This window comes from Hyperolius riggenbachi, chromosome 8, assembly GCF_040937935.1.
Source record: "Hyperolius riggenbachi isolate aHypRig1 chromosome 8, aHypRig1.pri, whole genome shotgun sequence".
NCBI lineage: Eukaryota > Metazoa > Chordata > Amphibia > Anura > Hyperoliidae > Hyperolius > Hyperolius riggenbachi.
Window position 1 is genome coordinate 64,622,795 of NC_090653.1, and position 14,606 is coordinate 64,637,400.

General features: G+C 48.4%; 1 protein-coding gene across 1 annotated transcript in view; it reads left to right on the top strand.

Moving 5' to 3' along the window:
- The first annotated feature begins 776 nt into the window (after positions 1-776).
- LOC137528849 (nesprin-2-like) overlaps positions 777-14,606 on the top strand; it is a 132,577-nt gene continuing 118,747 nt past the window's right edge. Inside the window, exon 1 of the mRNA XM_068250518.1 lies at positions 777-793. The gene's annotated coding sequence lies outside the window, so the exon portion shown is untranslated. The remainder of the gene's footprint in view (positions 794-14,606) is intronic.

The window sequence follows — 14,606 nt, forward strand, 5'->3', positions numbered from 1 at the left end:
ACTTTCCAGGTCGTGGATCTTGCTGCCCGGGGGCGGCAGAGCTTAGCGCGGTAGCTCTGCCTCCAGTCCAATCTACATCGATCTCCAACTCTCCCCGCCCCTCTCAGTGAAAGAAGACTGATAGGGGCGGGGAGAGGCGGAGATTGACTGAAGCAGAGCTACTGCGCAAAGCTCTGCCTCTACCAAGAAGGCCCCAAATTTTGCCCTGGGGTTTTCGGGGTGGTTAAGACCTTGTTCTGCCACGGTAATGCAGCAAATCAGTTTGGATCATAATGCTGAAGAGGCCTGCACCATAAAAACAGGTATTTTAAAATTCTCTTTACGGTTTGCGGGCTCCTTGTAAAGTATGCGTGCTAGTGCAGCACTGCGATCACGATGCTTGACTCGCATGGCTGCTACTACGTTAATTGACGTAGTAGCGGCTGTGCATAGCGTGCACGCGTAACATTTACCACATGGTCTTCAATGTATCTCGAACAGCGCAAAATACATTGATGGATCAACCCCAACGTGTGCTAAAACACACGTTACATTGCAGTTGCTACTGCTGTAAAGATTTTATGCGCGGTTTAACCTGCAAAGTGTCCGCAATATAGTGAAAGCCTTATGCAGTGTGCATAGTATGAACTTAGCCTAAATATGGTATTTTTGAGTTTGGTCACATAATTGCTTTCTGCTTAGGACTGTGGAAACCAGGCAACAATCAGAGCGAGAGGAAGAATTCTGGAGCAAACAGAAGCTACACTGAGCTCTGCTGAGGTCACGTGACTCCAATTGTGTACTTCATAGCAAGGTATCTGAATCGTTTTTTTTAAAAAAATTCTCACATATATTCTCTATTTACTCTATACAGGGGAAGGGGGACAAAGCTGAATAACAGGAAATTCACTTATAACCAGAGGTGATCAGTTTATTTATACAGAAGCTCTCCTCAAAGAGAATTAATGGAAACACAGATGATTGGTTTTATCAGGTGATAGATTTGCATATCTGTGATTGGCTGGCATTGGTCATGTCTGGCAGGAAGCAAAAGAGACACATGATCAAATGATCATTACTAGCCAATCAGAGACTAAGGGCCCTTTCACACTGAGGTGGTGCGGTATTTTTACTTCACCCCACAGTCATGCAATGAAAGTCTATGGAGACTTTCATACTGCGATGTTACGGAATCGACATTTTTGCCGCATCCCTGGCGCAGGGCCAGATCTACGTTTCCACACGGACTCTGCAGCGATCTGCGTCGGCCCGGAAGTCATGTCAGTCTATGGTGACGCATAGATGTTAAAAAAAAAAAATCACAGACGCGACGTCACGGCAAGCATGAGTATTTTAAAGAAAACCTGTACTGAAAAAAGTTCCCCTGGGGGGTACTCGCCTCAGTAGGGGGAAGCCTCTGGACCCTATCGAGGCTTCTCCCATCCTCCTGTGTCCCACGGCGGTCTCGCTGCAGCCCCCAGAATGCACATCCGACAAATCCGACAGCCTGTGCAATATTTACCTTTTTGGGCTCCAGCGGGGGTGCTGTTGCGGCTCTTCTGACGGAGATAGGCGAAAATAGCCGATCTCTGTCGGGTCCGCTCTACTGCGCAGGCGCAGGAGGCCTGCGCAGTAGAGCGGCCCGACGGAGATCGGCTATTTTAGCCTATCTCCGTGGGAAGAGCGGATACTGCGCTGGAGCCAAAAGGTAAATATTTACATCGCCGCCGCTCCGGGAGGACTTTCTCTGCTGCCGTAGGACCGAGGAGGACAGGGGAAGCCTCAATAGGATCTGGAGGCTTCCCCCACCTGAGGGGAGTACCCACCAGGGGAGTTTTTTTCATTACAGATTTTCTTTAACAATACACTTCCGCCAACCCAAAGCAGGAAGTTATGGCAAGCGCGCATCACTTCCTGCGTGGCCAATGGCCAGACAGGGAACACCACACAATACCGCGGTGTTCCCTGGAGGCCTGTTTTTGACTGTGCGACGCACCACATCACTGACGCTGGTTTCCAGTGTGAAACCAGCCTTAGCAACCCATCACCTGATCAGTGTTCACACCTTTTTTTTTATGCATTCTCCTGGAGGAAACATTTGGTTGAATAACAGATCATCTCTATGTCTGACTTGAACAAAATAATATATACCATTATTTTGAATGTGACGTGTAAATTACTTGTAATCTTTACATAAGGCTCAATTTTTCATACTGGACTCAGAAGGATTGAACTTCACTGGCAACCACTGATGTCCTTAGCATAATTCCTTTAGATTTACTTTACTACAGCTGGAGGTCTCAAAATTTCTGGTAAAGTTTGCTTAAACTCACATTATGATACAGACGGCATCATTTATCAAAACATGTGCCAAGTAAAATAAGGCGATGGTCAAGCAGCTGTGTTGATAAACGGCTCCTGAGTGTTTTAGGCCCCGTTTCCACTATCGCGAATCCGCATGTGTCTTGCGTATGCGGATTCGCATAGACAATATAAGTGAATGGGCCTGTTTCCACTTATGCGTCTGCGGGAGCGTTTTATTGTGCAGAGAAAATCTGCACGGAACACCCTGCAGAATTCGCCTGCGTGTGGAATGCAGGCGAATCGCACATAATGTATTTAATAGGGAAATCGCATGCGTTTTTTTCCCATGCGTTTTTTGCCGCGAATTCGCATAGGTACCAATGTAAATTCACACAGGCAGTGACATGGTTAAAATCACATATACCCTCACCTATGGCAAAAAACGCATGCGGAATCGCATCCGCATGCGATTTCATCAGCGGTGGAATCCAGGCGATTCCGCACCGCAATAGTGGAAACGAGCCCTTAGAGAACGGAGAATTGTGTTTCAGGACTTGCTCACACTGAGTGTTGCGCTCAGTTTCACAATTGCCTGCGATATTTTGGATCTCTTTGTGCATGTCTGCCAGTCACTGTTATTGAGGTAGAGCAATACGAGTATTTCACTTTGGTGGTTTGCTAGGACGTGTAATGGAGGTACGGATTCTAATTGGTACATTTTTTTTTTTATAAATTCTTTTTATTAATTTTAAAAGAACAACTTATTGGTACATTTTAACAAGATTAGGCCAGAAACCCACTAGCAGCCTTTTCTAAGCACTAGTGATTTGAAAAAGCTCTTGCTTAATGCAATGCTATGGTTTTTTTTTTATAAAATCACATCGCTCAAGTGGGATCACACCCATAGCATTACATTAGCAAGAGTTTTAAAATCGCAAAGCACTCAGAAAAGCGCTCCTATTGGGTTTCAGGCCTTAAAGAGGAAATGTAGTGAAAAGAAAGTAATGAATAAAATTGCCCATTGTAAAATGTTTCCTCTCCCTGATTTATACTCTGAAATGTATCACTGCAGAATGATCATTTCTGAGAATCCCAAAGCCTGTTCAAAATATATCTCTTCTCCCAGAATGCTTTGAGGGTGAGAGTTCTTCATATCTTATCAGCCCCTAGGCTATGCATCACTGGGAGGGTGGGGTTACTTACAACAGACGGCAATATATACAGTAGCTATAGGAAGTATCTCTGATGTTGAAACCACGCTCATTTAATGTAAAAATGGAATAATATCCTCATTGTTTAGATGTCGTTATGGTGCCTCTTTAACAGTGCGCAAAGCTCCCGTGCTGATTCTACATGTACATGACTGTACGGTCACACACACACGACATTGCCTTGTTTGCAACTAGTCTCAACAACTAATCACTAATAGTAGTTACTAGTTGCAGTTGCTGGCAACTCCATTAAATTGTACTGCATACCTCCCCACTTTTTCATATAAGAAAGCGGGACATTTAAGCCACGCCTCCACCACACCTCTAATCACGCCCCCAGCACGGAGGCACACATACCATAAAGATTTCGTAAGTATGTTGTTTTATAATTCAAAGCACACTGGTCCTTTCTATCCTGGTTCATTTTCCTTCATATTAACATTTGAAAATAAGAAATGTATCAATTTAAAGGATGGGAATAAAGTTAGGGTCAATTAATTACATTGTTTAGTAGAAAAATACATATATTTACATATATCTGTACATCAGTCCTGAAAGAGGGACAAATGAGAGAGAAAAAAAGGAACATGGTTCCTAAAGAGGGACTGTCTCTCCAAAAAAAGGGACAGTTGGGAGCTATGTGTACTGATGTCTAATTGCAGCGTTTAGATGCTAGTGACATGGCCTTACGTGTCACTAATCTGAATTGTCTTAAAGGATACCTACGCTCTAACTGATATGTCAAAATGACGCCCAGTGTTTGAGAAGGGAGGTGCGCGTAGGCTTACCGCACCTTCCCGTGGTCTGGCGTCTTCTACAGTTCTCCCACTGTGCCTTCTAATACCCATATCCTGGTCGGCCACCTTTTGACCCGGACATACTGGGCTGCGCATGTGCAGTATGTCCTATGGGCTGCCTGTGATCACCCTCGCTGGTGGAGCGTGGGCACGCTGAGTACGTCCTCACGCTGGCATACTGTATACTGGTCCCTGGTGAGCACGGTCACAGGCAGTCCAATAGGACATATACTGCGCTTGCGCATTGCAGTATGTCCGGGTCAAAGGGCGCTGACAAAGAAATGAGTAATGGGAGGTACAGCGGGTGAACCGTAGAAGACAACGAGCATCGGGAGGAGCGGTAAACCTATGCGCACCTCCCCACACACACACACACACACACACACACACACACACACACACACACACACACACACACACACACACACAGGGCGTCATTTTGACATTTTAATTAGAGTTTAGGTATCCTTTAAAAAGGCAGGAAAAAGAAGGTGTCATTCTGACCTTTCACTTATTATTTAACCCTTCCCCATCTCTTCTCTACTCAATAGAGAGGCTGAAACTGCATTTTTCATGTATACCAGAATAGAAAAGATCCTGAACCATAACAAAGCCTCTTGTCCTGTGCAGACAAACTAAGCACGGTATACAGGTATAAGGACTGTCGCCTGGTAGGAATCAGGACTCGATTCCCTGAGTTTACAGTTTGGGGCCGATTCTGTATAGACGTGCCATTAGCCTGTGGGCTAGAAAGGTGTTCCCGTTGCTATGGAGAGGTAAGGGGTTTGACTGCGCAGCACACAATGGAGTTGGCATGGTGAGTATGAGAACAATGAACTTGGCCTGTGCTCAACTAATATGATCTACTGGTCTGATTGCTTGCTGATGCACTGAGGGGAATTGGGGGCCACAGTAGACAAGCTATATTCTCGGGAGAGGTGGTCCTGACCAGCCACCTTGCCCAGGAAACATCTAGCATGTGTACGAGGCTTGAAGGTGACCATACACTATGCAATATTACACTAGAGTAGCTGGAGGCAGCCGATGTGAAAAAAAAAAATCGTATACAGTATATGCATTAAAAAGGGTAGATAACACTACAGGGAGTGCAGAATTATTAGGCAAGTTGTATTTTTGAGGAATAATTTTATTATTGAACAACAACCATGTTCTCAATGAACCCAAAAAAACTCATTAATCTCAAAGCTGAATATTTTTGAAAGTAATTTTTAATTTATTTTTAGTTTTAGCTATTTTAGGGGGATATCTGTGTGTGCAGGTGACTATTACTGTGCATAATTATTAGGCAACTTAACAAAAAAAAAATATATACCCATTTCAATTATTTATTTTTACCAGTGAAACCAATATAACATCTCAACATTCACAAATATACATTTCTGACATTCAAAAACAAAACAAAAACAAATCAGTGACCAATATAGCCACCTTTCTTTGCAAGGACACTCAAAAGCCTGCCATCCATGGATTCTGTCAGTGTTTTGATCTGTTCACCATCAACATTGCGTGCAGCAGCAACCACAGCCTCCCAGACACTGTTCAGAGAGGTGTACTGTTTTCCCTCCTTGTAAATCTCACATTTTATGATGGACCACAGGTTCTCAATGGGGTTCAGATCTGGTGAACAAGGAGGCCATGTCATTAGTTTTTCTTCTTTTATACCCTTTCTTGCCAGCAACGCTGTGGAGTACTTGGACGCGTGTGATGGAGCATTGTCCTGCATGAAAATCATGTCTTTCTTGAAGGATGCAGACTTCTTCCTGTACCACTGCTTGAAGAAGATGTCTTCCAGAAACTGGCAGTAGGACTGGGAGTTGAGCTTGACTCCATCCTCAACCCGAAAAGGCTCCACAAGCTCATCTTTGATGATACCAGCCCAAACCAGTACTCCACCTCCACCTTGCTGGCGTCTGAGTCGGACTGGAGCTCTCTGCCCTTTACCAATCCAGCCACGGGCCTATCCATCTGGCCCATCAAGACTCACTCTCATTTCATCAGTCCATAAAACCTTAGAAAAATCAGTCTTGAGATATGTCTTGGCCCAGTCTTGACGTTTCAGCTTGTTTGTCTTTTTCAGTGGTGGTCGTCTTTCAGCCTTTCTTACCTTGGCCATGTCTCCGAGTATTGCACACCTTGTGCTTTTGGGCACTCCAGTGATGTTGCAGCTCTGAAATATGGTCAAACTGGTGGCAAGTGGCATCTTGGCAGCTGCACGCTTGACTTTTCTCAGTTCATGGGCAGTTATTTTGCGCCTTGGTTTTTCCACCCTGTTGACTATTTTGAATGAAACGCTTGATTGTTCGATGATCACGCTTCAGAAGCTTTGCAATTTTAAGAGTGCCGCATCCCTCTGCAAGATATCTCACTATTTTTGACTTTTCTGAGCCTGTCAAGTCCTTCTTTTGACCCATTTTGCCAAAGGAAAGGAAGTTGCCTAATAATTATGCACACCTGATATAGGGTGTTGATGTCATTAGACCACACCCCTTCTCATTACAGAGATGCACATCACCTAATATGCTTAGTTGGTAGTAGGCTTTTGAGCCTATACAGCTTGGAGTAAGACAACATGCATAAAGAGTATGATGTGGTCAAAATACTCATTTGCCTAATAATTCTGCACTCCCTGTAGATATTTTTAATTAATATGATTCACCTACATCTAGGATGCTTCAGTCAAAAAAGATTGTAGATTTCTGGATAAAATTCAAAATTTTATTGTGCACTTTCGACAACACGTTTCAGGCAACAGTTGCTTCCTCGGGTCAATAACGGTGCCTCTATCACAGAGTACGTGAGCCGCGTGGTGCCTGAGGCTTATGTACTCTGTAATAGAGGCAAGGTTATTAACTAGAGTTGGGCCGAACGGTTCGCCTGCGAACGGTTCCATGCGAACTTCCGTGGTTCGCGTTCGCGTCCCGCAGGCGAACCTTTGCGGAAGTTCGGTTCGCCCCATAATGCACATGGAGGGTCAACTTTGACCCTCTACATCACAGTCAGCAGGCCCAGTGTAGCCAATTAGGCTACACTAGCCCCTGGAGCCCCACCCCCCCTTATATAAGGCAGGCAGCGGCGGCCATTACGGTCACTCGTGTGCTGCCTGCGTTAGTGAGAGTAGGGCGAGCTGCTGCAGACTGTCTCTCAGGGAAAGATTAGTTAGGCTTAACTTGTTCCTGTCTGGCTGCATACCTGTTCTGTGAACCCACCACTGCATACCTGTGCTGTGAACCCACCACTGCATACCTGTGCTGTGAACCCACCACTGCATACCTGTGCTGTGAACCCACCACTGCATACCTGTTCTGTGAACCCACCACTGCATACCTGTGCTGTGAACCCACCACTGCATACCTGTGCTGTGAACCCACCACTGCATACCTGTTCAGTGAACCCACCACTGCATACCTGTGCTGTGAACCCACCACTGCATACCTGTTCAGTGAACCTGCCACTGCATACCTGTTCTGTGAACCCACCACTGCATACCTGTTCAGTGAACCCGCCACTGTATACCTGTTCAGTGAACCCGCCACTGCATACCTGTTGTGTTCAGTGAACCCGCCACTGTATACCTGTACTGTTTAGTGAACCCGCCACTGCATACCTGTTCTGTTCAGTGAACCCGCCACTGCATACCTGTTCTGTTCAGTGGACCTGCCACTGTATACCTGTTTAGTGAACCCGCCACTGCATACCTGTTGTGTTCAGTGAACCCGCCACTGTATACCTGTACTGTTCAGTGAACCCGCCACTGCATACCTGTTCTGTTCAGTGGACCCGCCACTGTATACCTGTTTAGTGAACCCGCCACTGCATACCTGTTGTGTTCAGTGAACCTGCCACTGCATACCTGTTCTGTGAACCCGCCACTGTATACCTGTTCTGTTCAGTGAACCGGCCACTGCATACCTGTTCTGTTCAGTGGACTCGCCACTGTATACCTGTTCAGTGAACCCGCCACTGCATACCTGTTGTGTTCAGTGAACCCGCCACTGTATACCTGTACTGTTTAGTGAACCCGCCACTGCATACCTGTTCTGTTCAGTGAACCCGCCACTGCATACCTGTTCTGTTCAGTGGACCTGCCACTGTATACCTGTTCTGTTCAGTGGACCCGCCACTGTATACCTGTTCAGTGAACCCACCACTGCATACCTGTTCAGTGAACCCACCACTGCATACCTGTTCGGTGAACCTGCCACTGCATACCTGTTCAGTGAACCTGCCACTGCATACCTGTTCTGTGAACCCACCACTGCATACCTGTTCAGTGAACCCGCCACTGTATACCTGTTCAGTGAACCCGCCACTGCATACCTGTTGTGTTCAGTGAACCCGCCACTGTATACCTGTACTGTTTAGTGAACCCGCCACTGCATGCCTGTTCTGTTCAGTGAACCCGCCACTGCATACCTGTTCTGTTCAGTGGACCTGCCACTGTATACCTGTTTAGTGAACCCGCCACTGCATACCTGTTCTGTTCAGTGAACCCGCCACTGCATACCTGTTCTGTTCAGTGGACCTGCCACTGTATACCTGTTTAGTGAACCCGCCACTGCATACCTGTTCTGTTCAGTGGACCCGCCACTGTATACCTGTTTAGTGAACCCGCCACTGCATACCTGTTCTGTTCAGTGAACCCGCCACTGTATACCTGTTCAGTGAACCCGCCACTGCATACCTGTTGTGTTCAGTGAACCCGCCACTGTATACCTGTACTGTTTAGTGAACCCGCCACTGCATACCTGTTCTGTTCAGTGAACCCGCCACTGCATACCTGTTCTGTTCAGTGGACCTGCCACTGTATACCTGTTTAGTGAACCCGCCACTGCATACCTGTTCTGTTCAGTGAACCCGCCACTGCATACCTGTTCTGGTCAGTGGACCCGCCACTGTATACCTGTTTAGTGAACCCGCCACTGCATACCTGTTCTGTTCAGTGGACCCGCCACTGCATACCTGTTCTGTTCAGTGGACCTGCCACTGTATACCTGTTTAGTGAACCCGCCACTGCATACCTGTTCTGTTCAGTGGACCCGCCACTGTATACCTGTTTAGTGAACCCGCCACTGCATACCTGTTCTGTTCAGTGAACCCGCCACTGCATACCTGTTCTGTTCAGTGGACCTGCCACTGTATACCTGTTTGGTGAACCCGCCACTGCATACCTGTTCTGTTCAGTGGACCCGCCACTGTATACCTGTTTAGTGAACCCGCCACTGCATACCTGTTGTGTTCAGTGAACCTGCCACTGCATACCTGTTCTGTGAACCCGCCACTGTATACCTGTTCTGTTCAGTGAACCGGCCACTGCATACCTGTTCTGTTCAGTGGACCCGCCACTGTATACCTGTTCAGTGAACCCGCCACTGCATACCTGTTGTGTTCAGTGAACCCGCCACTGTATACCTGTACTGTTCAGTGAACCCACCGCATCAGTGCGCATACCTGTGCAGTTAAGTGAACCCACCTACCTACGTGAGTGCACGCAGTGTGATATACCACTCCGTGCATACCCAATATGGACAAAACAGGTAGAGGAAGAGGTAGTGCCAGAGCCAGAGGAAGGCCACCCGGCAGGTCTGCGCGAGGTCGTGTAAATGTAATTTCGTGTGGACCTGGCCCACAGTACAGTGCTCGGAAGAAGGCACGTCCCATCACGTCCCAAGATTGTCAGGACGTGGTTGAGTATTTAGCGACACAGAACACCTCATCTTGCTCAGCCACCAGCGCTACTACTAGCACCACTTCCGCTGCATTTGACACTTCGCAAGAATTATTTGGTGGTGAAATCACTGATGCACAGCCATTGTTGTTACAGCCAGATTAATTTTCACCAGCTCATATGTCTGCGTTACGCGGCAACACTATGGATGTAACTTGTAAGGAGGATGAAGGACCTACTGATGGTGCATGTTTGGATTTTTCTGAGTCAAGCGAAGCTGGGCAGGATGACTACGATGATGACGATGATAGGGATCCTCTGTATGTTCCCAATAGAGGAGATGAAGAGGGGGACAGTTCAGAGGGGGAGTCAGAGAGTAGTAGGAGGCGAGAAGTTGCTGAAAGAAGCTGGGGCAGCTCTTCGTCAGAAACAGCTGGTGGCAGAGTCCGGCACCATGTATCGCCACCTATGTACAGCCAGCCAACTTGCCCTTCAGCATCAGCTGCTGAGGTCCCCATAGTGCCCACATCCCAGGGTGGCTCAGCGGTGTGGAAATTTTTTAATGTGTGTGCCTCAGATCGGACCAAAGCCATCTGTTTGCTCTGCCAACAAAAATTGAGCCGTGGAAAGGCCAACACTCACGTAGGGACAAGTGCCTTACGAAGGCACCTGGAGAAAAGGCACAAACAGCAATGGGATGGCCACCTGAGCAAAAGCAGCAGCAGCACACAAAAGCAAAGCCACCCTCCTCCTCTTCCTCCTCCAACAGGTGCATTATCTGCTTCTGCCGCTTTCTCCCTTCCACCTTCACAGGCACCCTCCTCCACTCCGCCTCTGCCCTTGAGCGGTTCCTGCTCCTCTGCCCACAGCAGCAGTCAGGTGTCCGTGAAGGAAATGTTTGAGCGGAAGAAGCCAATTTCGGCCAGTCACCCCCTTGCCCGGCGTCTGACAGCTGGCGTGGCAGAACTGTTAGCTCGGCAGCTGTTACCATACCGGCTGGTGGACTCTGAGGCCTTCCGTAAATTTGTGGCCATCGGAACACCGCAGTGGAAGATGCCAGGCCGCACTTATTTTTCGAGAAAGGCCATACCCCAACTGCACCGTGAAGTTGAGAGGCAAGTGGTGTCATCTCTTGCGAAGAGCGTTGGGTCAAGGGTACACCTGACCACGGATGCCTGGTCTGCCAAGCACGGGCAGGGCCGCTACATTACGTACACAGCCCATTGGGTGAACCTGGTGGTGAACGATGGCAAGCAGGGCGCAGCGGACCAAATTGTGACACCTCCACGGCTTGCAGGCAGGCCTCCTGCCACCTCCTCTCCTCCTGCTACATGCTCTTCGCTGTCCTCCTCCTCCTTGGCTGAGTGGCAGTTCTCCTCTCCAGCTACACAGCCCCAGCTCCGCAGGGCCTATGCTGCATGCCAGGTACGACGGTGTCACGCCATCTTAGACATGTCTTGTCTCAAAGCGGAGAGTCACACTGGAGCAGCTCTCCTGGCTGCTCTTAAGAAACAGGTGGATGAGTGGCTGACCCCGCACCACCTGGAGATAGGCAACGTGGTGTGCGACAACGGCAGCAATCTGCTTGCCGCTTTGCATATGGGGAAGCTGACACACATACCCTGCATGGCACATGTCATGAATCTAGTGGTTCAAAGATTTGTGGCAAAGTACCCTGGCTTAGCGAATGTCCTGAAGCAGGCCAGGAAGTTCTGTGGGCATTTGAGGCGGTCTTACACAGCCATGGCACGCTTTGCAGAAATTCAGCGCAAAAACAACATGCCGGTGAGACGCCTCATTTGCGATAGCCCGACTCGCTGGAACTCGACCCTGCTCATGTTCTCCCGCCTGCTAGAACAGAAGAAAGCCGTGACCCACTACCTCTACAACTACAGTAGAATGAAACAGTCTGGGAAGATGGGGATGTTCTGGCCCGACAACTGGACACTGATGAAAAATGCATGCAGGCTCATGCGGCCGTTTGAGGAGGTGACCAACCTGGTGAGCCGCAGTGAGGGCACCATCAGCGACTTAATTCCCTACGCTTACTTCTTGGAGCGTGCTGTGCGTAGAGTGGCGGATGAAGCTGTGAATGAGTGTGACCAGGAACCGTTACGGCAGGAACAGGCATGGGACCAATTTTCATCAGACCCAGCTGTTTCCTCAACACCTGCGGCAGCACAGAGGGGGGAGGAGGAGGAATAAGAGAAGTCGTGTGCAGAAGACGAGTCAGACTCAGAGGATGATGAGCAAGGTGTTTCTTTGGGGGAGGAGGAGGAGGGGACAGCGGCAGGAGAACAACCGCAGCAGGCGTCGCAAGGGGCTTGTGCTGCTCAACCTTCCCGTGGTATTGTTCGCGGCTGGGGGGAGGAGGTTGACTTACGTGACGTCACTGAGGAAGAGCAAGAGGAGATGGAGGGTACTGGATCCGACTTTGTGCAGATGTCGTCTTTTATGCTGTCCTGCCTGTTGAGGGACCCCCGTATAAAAAACCTCAAGGGGAATGAGCTGTACTGGGTGGCCACACTACTAGACCCTCGGTACAGGCACAAAGTGGCGGACCTGTTACCAACTCACCGGAAGGTGGAAAGGATGCAGCACATGCAGAACCAGCTGTCAACTATGCTTTACAATGCCTTTAAGGGTGATGTGACAGCACAACGCCAGCAAGGTACCACTGCCACTAATCCTCCTCCCGTGTCCACGCAGTCAAAGACAAGACGCTCCAGCGATCTCATGGTGATGTCGGACATGCGGACGTTCTTTAGTCCAACGCCTCGCCGTAGCCCTTCCGGATCCACCCTCCACCAACGCCTGGAACGGCAGGTAGCCGACTACCTGGCCTTAAGTGTGGATGTAGACACTGCTGTGAACAGCGATGAGGAACCCTTGAACTACTGGGTGCGCAGGCTTGACCTGTGGCCAGAGCTGTCCCAATTTGCCATCCAACTTCTCTCCTGCCCTGCCGCAAGCGTCCTGTCAGAAAGGACCTTCAGCGCAGCTGGAGGCATTGTCACAGAGAAGAGAAGTCGCCTAAGTCACAAAAGTGTTAAGTACCTCACCTTTATCAAAATGAATGAGGCATGGATCCCGGAGGGCTGCTGCCCGCCCCAAGACTAAGTCAGTCCCCGCACACACAGCATCTCTGCCTGCACGCCGTGTGACTGGCTGCCTGGCCTGCCCCAAGAAGACTAAGTCGCTCCCAGTCCCTCCACACAGCATGTCTGCCTGCAGGCCGCTTGACTACCTTCTCCGCCACCACCAACAGGGTCCGGGACTCCAGGCGGATTGCTGAATTTTTTAGGCCGCTGCTAGCAGCGGCCGCTGTAATAATTTTTCTGGTGCGTGTACATGACTGCCTAATTTTTCTGGCTGCACTGCGGGCAGCTGCAACAACAAAAGAAAAGGCATGTACATGCGCCCATTCCCCTTCGTGATCATTACCTTGCCGTGGTGAAGGGGCTTGCGTATCACAATGAAGCAATGACCGGCGCCTAGATGAGTGTCTCGGGGGGCACACAAAAGATAATAAGGTCGTTGCTTCATTGTGGTCAGACCAAATTTGATCAGCTGGACAGTCACTGTTCTGTCATTCAGCTACATCAGCCAGGCGACCATATGGGCTGTAAAGCCACCAAAACCTGCACTCTCGCCATGGTGCGCACCAGTCCAGCACGGCCGTCACTACACAAACAGCTGTTTGCGGTGCGTTACACGGTGAGTTTGGTGTGTCAGTGTGAAGCAGTACCTTAATTACACTACCTGATTGATGTATACACATGCAAGATGTTTTAAAGCACTTTAGGCCTGTCATTTAGCATTCAATGTGATTTCTGCCCTTAAAACGCTGCTTTGCGTCAAATCCAGATTTTTCCCGGGGACTTTTGGCATGTATCCCACTCCGCCATGCCCCCCTCCAGGTGTTAGACCCCTTGAAACATCTTTTTCATCAGTTTTGTGGCCAGCATAATTATTTTTTTTTTTTCAAAGTTCGCATCCCCATTGAAGTCTATTGCGGTTCGCGAACTTTAACGCGAACCGAACCTTCCGCGGAAGTTCGCGAACCAGGTTCGCGAACCTTAAATCGGAGGTTCGGCCCAACTCTATTATTAACCTGAGGAAAGCGGCTCTTGCTGTTAAATTGTTCTCTTACTTACCTATTACTACTAGGGGATTAGCTTGAGGAGAAAACTCCTAGAGTGGAAAATACTTTTTGGAGCTGCGACCACCATTTAATTCAAGGCCGAGTGGGGACGGTACTTCTCCATATGCTGTAACAAGTGGTTGCTTCTTACAGCAACCCGACCTTGTGAGAATATCTACTATATAGCTCCCAACTGTCCCTCTTTTGGAGGGACAGTCCCTCTTTGGGAACCCAGTCCCTCTGTCCCTCTTTCTTCCTCCTTTGTTCCTCTTTCAGGACTTTGTCCCTCGTTCTATGTAACTTTTTGTATTTCTCAACTGAAAATGTGTTTGATTGACTCTAAACTTTATTCCCATCTTTTAAATTAACATATTTCTAATTTTCAACAGTTAATATGAAGGAAAATGAACCAGGATAGAAAGGACCAGTGTCCTTTGAGTTATAAAACAGCAAATTTTTCTTATGAAATCTCTATGGTATTCATG